This window comes from Sapajus apella, unplaced genomic scaffold (genome assembly GCF_009761245.1).
Source record: "Sapajus apella isolate SASKATOON/1434 unplaced genomic scaffold, GSC_monkey_1.0 scaffold20, whole genome shotgun sequence".
NCBI classification, from domain to species: Eukaryota; Metazoa; Chordata; class Mammalia; order Primates; family Cebidae; genus Sapajus; species Sapajus apella.
Genome location: NW_022436960.1, coordinates 11,569,293 through 11,576,117, shown reverse-complemented (window position 1 = coordinate 11,576,117; position 6,825 = coordinate 11,569,293). Strand labels below are relative to the sequence as shown.

Here is a 6,825-nt window from a genome sequence, read left to right as displayed (position 1 = left end):
AGTGAAACTCTGTCTCAAAAAAAAAAAAAAAAAAAAAAAAAACAACAGCTGACTTCTCATTCAGAAGCAAACATGTCAGATGACATTAAAATAAAATATTCAAAATGCTGAAAGAAAGTGAAGTCAACCAGAAATTTTATATTTCACAAAACTATCCTTCAAAATTTCAATTGACCACTGAAAACCTATTAGAATTTACAAACAAGTTTAGCAAGGCTACAGAATACTAGATCAACATATAAAAATCAATTATCATATTTATATGTAGTTGCAGTGAACAATCTGAAAATGAGATTAAGAAGGAAATTCCCTTTACAACAACATAAAAAAGAATAAAATTATTAATTTCAGAGACCAAAGGTAGATAAATCCACAAAGATGGGGAGAAACCAGCGCAAAAAGGATGAAAATTCCAAAAACCAGAATGCCTCTTCTCCTCTAAGGGATCACAACTCCTGACCAGCAAGGGAATAAAACTAGATGGAGGATGAGTTTGATGAATTGACAGAAGCAGGCTCCAGAAGGTGGGTAATAACAAATTCCTCTGAGCTAAAGGAGCATGTTCTAGTCCAATGTAAGGAAGCTAAGATCCTTAAAAAAAAAAAGGTTAGATGAATTGCTAACTAGAATAACCAGTTTAGAGAAGAGCATAAAAGACCTGATGGAGCTGAAAAACACATGAGAACTATATGAAGCATACACATGTTTCAATAACTGAGCTGATCAAGTGGAAGAAAGGATATCAGAGATTGAAGATCAACTCAATGAAATAAAGTGAGAAGACAAGATTAGAGAAAAAAGAGTGAAAAGAAATGAACAAAGCATCCATGAAATACAGGATTATGTGAAAAGACCTAATCTACGTTTGATTGGTGTATCTGAATGTGATGGGGAGAATGAAAGCAAGTTGTAAAACACTCTTCAGGATATTATCCAGGAGAACTTCCCCCATCTAGCAAGACAGGCCAACGTTCAAAGTCAGGCAATACAGAGAACACCACAAAGATACTCCTTGAGAAGGGGAACCCCAATACACATAATCATCAGATTCACCATGGTTGAAATGAAGGAAAAATGCTAAGGGCAGCCAGAGAGTAAGGTTGGGTTACCCACAAAGGGAAACCTACCAGACTAACAGCAGATCTCTTAGCAGAAACCCTACAAGCCAGAAGAGTAGGTGTCAATATTCACTACACTTAAAGAAAAGAATTTTCAGACTAAAATTTCATATCCAGCCAAACTAAGCTTCATAAGCAAAGGAAAAATAAAATCCTTTATGGACAAGCAAATGCTGAGAGATTTCGTCACCACCAGGCCTACCTTACAAGAGCTCCTGAAGGAAGCACTAAACATGGTAAAGAACAACTGGTACCAGCCACTGCAAAAGCATACTAAATTATAAAGGCCATCAATACTAGGAAGAAACTACATCAACTAACAGGCAAAATAACCATCTAGCATCATAATGGCAGGATCAAATTCACACACAACAATATTAACCTTAAATGTAAATGGGCTAAATAATGCCCCAATTAAAAGACACAGACAGACAAATTGGATAGAGTCAAAACCCATTGGTGTGCTGTATTCAGGAGACCCATCTCAAGTGCAAAGACACAAATAGGCTCAAAATAAAGGGATGGAGGAATATTTTCCAAGCAAATGGAAAGCAAAAAAAAAAAAAAAAAAAAAAAAAAGAGGAGGGGTTGCAATCTCTAATAAAACGGACTTTAAACCAACAAATATCAAAAGAGACAAAGAAGGGCATTACATAACGGTAAAGGGATCCATGCAACAAGAAGAGTTAACATCCTAAATATCTATGCATCCAATACAGGAGCACCTAGATTCATAAAGCAAGTTCTTAGAGATGTACAGAGACTTAGACTCCCACACAGTAATAGTGGGAGACTTTAACACCCCACTCTCAATATTAGACAGATCAATGAGACAGAAAATTAACAAGGATATCCAGGACTTGAGCTCAGCTCTGGACCAATTGGGCCTAATAGACATCTACAGAACTCTCCACCCTAAATCAACAGAACATACATTCTTCTCAGCACCACATCACATTTATTCTAAAATTGACAACATAATTGGAAGTAAAACACTCCTCAGCAAATGCAAAAGAATGGAAATCATAACAGTCTCTCAAACCACAGTGCAATCAAATTAGAACTCAGAATTAAGAAACTCACTCAAAATTACACAGCTACATGGAAACTGAACAACCTGCTCCTGAATGACTACTGGATAAATAACAAAGTAAAGGTAGAAATAAAGATGTTCTTTGAAATCAATGAGAATGAAGACACAATGTACGAGAATCTCTGAGACACATTTAAAGCAGTGCATAGAGGGAAATTTTAGCACTAACTGCCCACAAGAGAAAGCAGGAAAGATCTACAATCAAAACCCTAACAGCACAATTAAAAGAACTAGGGAAGCAAGAGCAAACAAAATCAAAAGCTAGCAGAAGACAAGAAATAACTAAGATCAGAGCAGAACTGAAGGAGATAGAGACATGAAAAACTCTTCAAAAAAATCAATGAATCCAGTAGCTGGTTTTTTGAAAAGATCAACAAAATAGATAGACTAATAATGAAGAAGCCAGACTAATAATGAAGAAAACAGAGAAGAATCAAATAGATGCAATAAAAAATGATAAAGGGGATATCACCACCAATCCCACAGAAATACAAACTACCATCAGAGAATACTATAAATACCTCTATGCCAATAAACTAGAAAATCCAGAAGAAATGGATACATTCCTGGACACTTACTCTCTCCCAAGACTAAACCAGGAAGAAGCTGAATCCCTGAATAGACCAATAACAAGTTCTGGAATTGAGGCAGCAATTAATAGCCTACCAACCAAAAAATGTCTTGGACCAGACAGTTTCACAGCTGAATTCTACCAGGGGTACCAAGAGGAGCTGGTACCATTCCATCTGAAATTATTCCAAACAATAGAAAAAGAGGGAACACTCCCTAATTCATTTTATGAGCCCAAGATCATCCTTATACCAAAACCTGGCAGAGACACAACAAAAAAAGAACATTTCAGGCTAATATCCCTGATGAACATCAATGCAAAAATCCTCAGTAAAATACTGGCAAACCAAATCCAACAGCACATCAAAAAATGTATCCACTATGATCAAGTTGGCTTCATCCCTGGGATGCAAGGCTGGTTCAACATACACAAATCAATAAACGTAATCCATCACAAAAACAGAACCAAAGACAAAAACCACATGATTATCTCAATAGATGCAGTAAGAAGGCCTTTGACAAAGTTCAACAGTCTTTCATGCTAAAAACTCTCTATAAAGTAGGTATTGAGGGGACGTTTCTCAAAATTATAAGAGCTATTTATGACAAACCCACAGACAATATCATACTGAATGGGCAAAAACTGGAAGCATTCCCTTTGAAAATTGGCACAAGACAAGGATGCCCCCTCTCATCACTCCTATTCAACATAGTATTGGAAGTTCTGGCCAGGGAAATCAGGCAAGAGAAAGAAATAGTGTATTCAATTAGGAAAGGAGGAAGTCAAATTGTCTCTCTTGGCAGATGACAAGATTGTATATTCAGAAGACCCCATCACCTCAGTCCAAAATCTCCTTAAGCTGAAAGGCAACTTCAGCAAAGTCTGAGGACAGAAAATCAATGTGCAAAAGTCACAAGTATTCCTATATACAAATAACAGACAGAGAGCCAAATCATGAGTGAACTCCCATTCACAATTGCTACAAAGAGAATAAAATACCTAGGAATACAACTTACAAGGGATATGAAGGACCCCTTCAACGAGAACTACAGACCACTGCTCAAGGAAATAAGAGAGGACACAAATAAGTGGAAAAGAATTCCATGTTCATGGTTAGGAAGAATCAATATCGTGAAAATGGCCATAGTGCCTAAAGTAATTTATAGATTCAATGCTATCCCCATCAAGCTACCGTTGACTTTCTTCACAGCACTAGAAAAAACTACTTAAAATTTCATATGGAACCAAAAAAGAACCCACATAGCCAAGACAATCCTAAGCAAAAAGAACAAAGCTGGAGGCATCACGCTACCTGACTTCAAACTATACTACAAGGCTACAGTAACCAAAACAGCATGGTGCTGGTACCAAAACAGATATTTAGACCAATGAAACAGAACAGAGGCCTCAGAAATAACACCACACATCTATAACCATCTGATCTTTGACAAACTTGACAAAAACAAGCAATGGGGAAAGGATTTCCTATTTAACAAATGGTGTTGGGAAAACTGGCTAGCCATATGGAGAAAGCTGAAACTGGATTCCTTCCATACACCTTATACAAAAATTAATTCAAGTGGATTAAAGACCCAAACATAAGACATAAAACCATAAAAAACCTAGAAGAAAACAAAGCAATACCATTTAGGACATAGGCATGGGCAAAGACTTCATGACTAAAACACCAAAAGCAATAGCAACAAAAGTTAAAATAGACAAATGGGATCTAATTAACTAAAGAGCTTCTGCACAGCAAAAGAAACTATCATCAGAGTGAACAGACAACCTACAGAATAAGAGAAAATTTTTTGCAATCTATCCATCAGACAAAGGGCTAATATTCAGAATCTACAAAGAACTTAAACAAATTTACAAGAAAAAAAAAAAAACCCCATCAAAAAGTGGGCAAAGGATATAAACAGACACTTCTCAAAAGAAGACATTTATGCAGCCAACAAACATAAGAAAAAAAAGCTCATCATCACTGGTCATTAGAGGAATGCAAATCAAAACAACCATGAGATACCATCTCATACCAGTTAGAATGGTGATTATTAAAAAGCCAGGAGACAACAGATGCTGGAGATGATGTGGAGAAACAGGAATGCTTTTACACTGTTGGTGGGAGTGTAAATTAGTTCAACCATTGTGGAAGACAGTATGGTAATTCCTCAAGGATCTAGAACTAGAAATACCATTTGACCCAGTAATCCCATTACTGGTATATACCCAAAGGAGTATAAATTGTTCTGTTATAAAAACACATGCACACATATGTTTATTGTAGCACTGTTCACAATAGCGAAGACTTGGAACCAATCCAAATGCCCATCAGTGATAGACTGGATAAAGAAAATGTGGCACATATACACCATGGAATACTATGCAGCCACAAAAAAGGATAAGTTCATGTCCTTTGCAGGGACATGGATGAAGCTGGAAACCATCATTTCAGCAAACTGACACAAGAACAGAAAACCAAACACTGCATGTTCTCGCTCATAAGTGGGAGCTGAACAATGAGAACACGTGGATACAAACAGGGGAACACCACATACCAGGGTCTGTTGAGGGGTGGGGGATAGTGGAGGGATAGTATTAGGAGAAATGCCTAATGTAGATGATGGGGTGATGGATACAGCAAGCCACTACGGCACATGTATACCTATGTAACAAACCTGTGCATTCTGCACATGCACCCCAGAACTTAAAGTACAATAAAAAGAATAAAATATTAGAAATAAATTTAACAAAAGAAATATAAAACGTATACTCTGAAACCATAAAACATTGTTGAAAGAAATTAAAGATCTAAATAAATGGAGGGACATCCATGTTTACAGATTGGAAGACTTAATATTAGTAAAACAGCAATACTACCCAAATGTATCTACAGATTCATGACAGTCCTTATCAGAATCCCAGATGGCTACTTTGTAGAAATTGGAGGGCTTATCCTAAAATTCATATGGTAATGACGACTAGCAAAAATAATCTTGAAAAAGAAGAACAAACTTAGAAGTTTCATGCTTCCTGATTTCAAAATGTAGCACAAAGCAACACTATCAAGACAATATGACACTAGCATGAAGATAGAAATGGATCAATGCAATAAAATCAAGAATCCAAAAATAAACTATCCCATTTGTGGTCAACTTATTTTCAACAAAAATGCCAAAGCAATTCGACAGAAGAAGAAGAATAGTCTTTTCTACAAATCATGCTTGTACGGCTGGATATTCACATGCGAATGAATGAGTAAGGACCCCTTTCTCATATCAAATACAAAAATGAACTAAAAATGGATCCAAGATCTAAATGTAAAAGGTAAATTATCAACCTCCTAGAAGAAAACATATGGGATAAAATTTCATAACCTTGAGTCAGGCAATGGTTTTCTACACATGATACCAAAAGCACAAGCAACAAGAGAAAAAAATAGGTACAGCGGACCTCATTAAGAAAAACTTTTGTGTATCAAAGGACACTATCAAGAAAGTGAAAAGACAATGTATAGACTGGGAGAAAATATTTGCAAATCATATGTCTTATAAGAGACTTGTATCTAGAATCTATACAGAACTTTTACAAATCAAAAAGACAAATACCCCAACTAAAAGTGGGCAAATAATTTGAATAGATATTTCCGCAAAGAACACATTCAAGGGACTAATAAGCACATGACATGATACTCAACATCATTAGTCATTACGGAAATTAAAATCAAAATTATAATGAGATAGCACTTTATACCTACTAGGATGGTTATTTTTTAAAAAGACAAAAACAAGCATTGGTGAATGTAAAGAAACTGGAACCCTAACCCAGGTGTGGTGGTGTGCACTTGTAGTCCCGGCTACACAGTGGCTGAGGCAGAAGGATCACTTTAACCCAGGAGTTTGAATCCAGCCTGGGCAACACAGCAAGACCCTGTCTATAAATGAAAGAAGAAAGAAAAGAAAGAAAAAAGGGAAAGAAGGAAGAGAAGGAAGGAAGAGAAGGAAGGAAGGAAGGAAGGAAGGAAGGAAGGAAGGAAGGAA

At 36.3% G+C, this 6,825-nt stretch overlaps 1 protein-coding gene across 1 annotated transcript in view; it reads right to left on the bottom strand.

Annotated features, from left to right (window-relative positions):
• The window catches only part of CATSPERB (cation channel sperm associated auxiliary subunit beta), a 179,653-nt gene that overhangs the window by 136,277 nt on the left and 36,551 nt on the right, over positions 1–6,825 (bottom strand). The window lies entirely within an intron of this gene.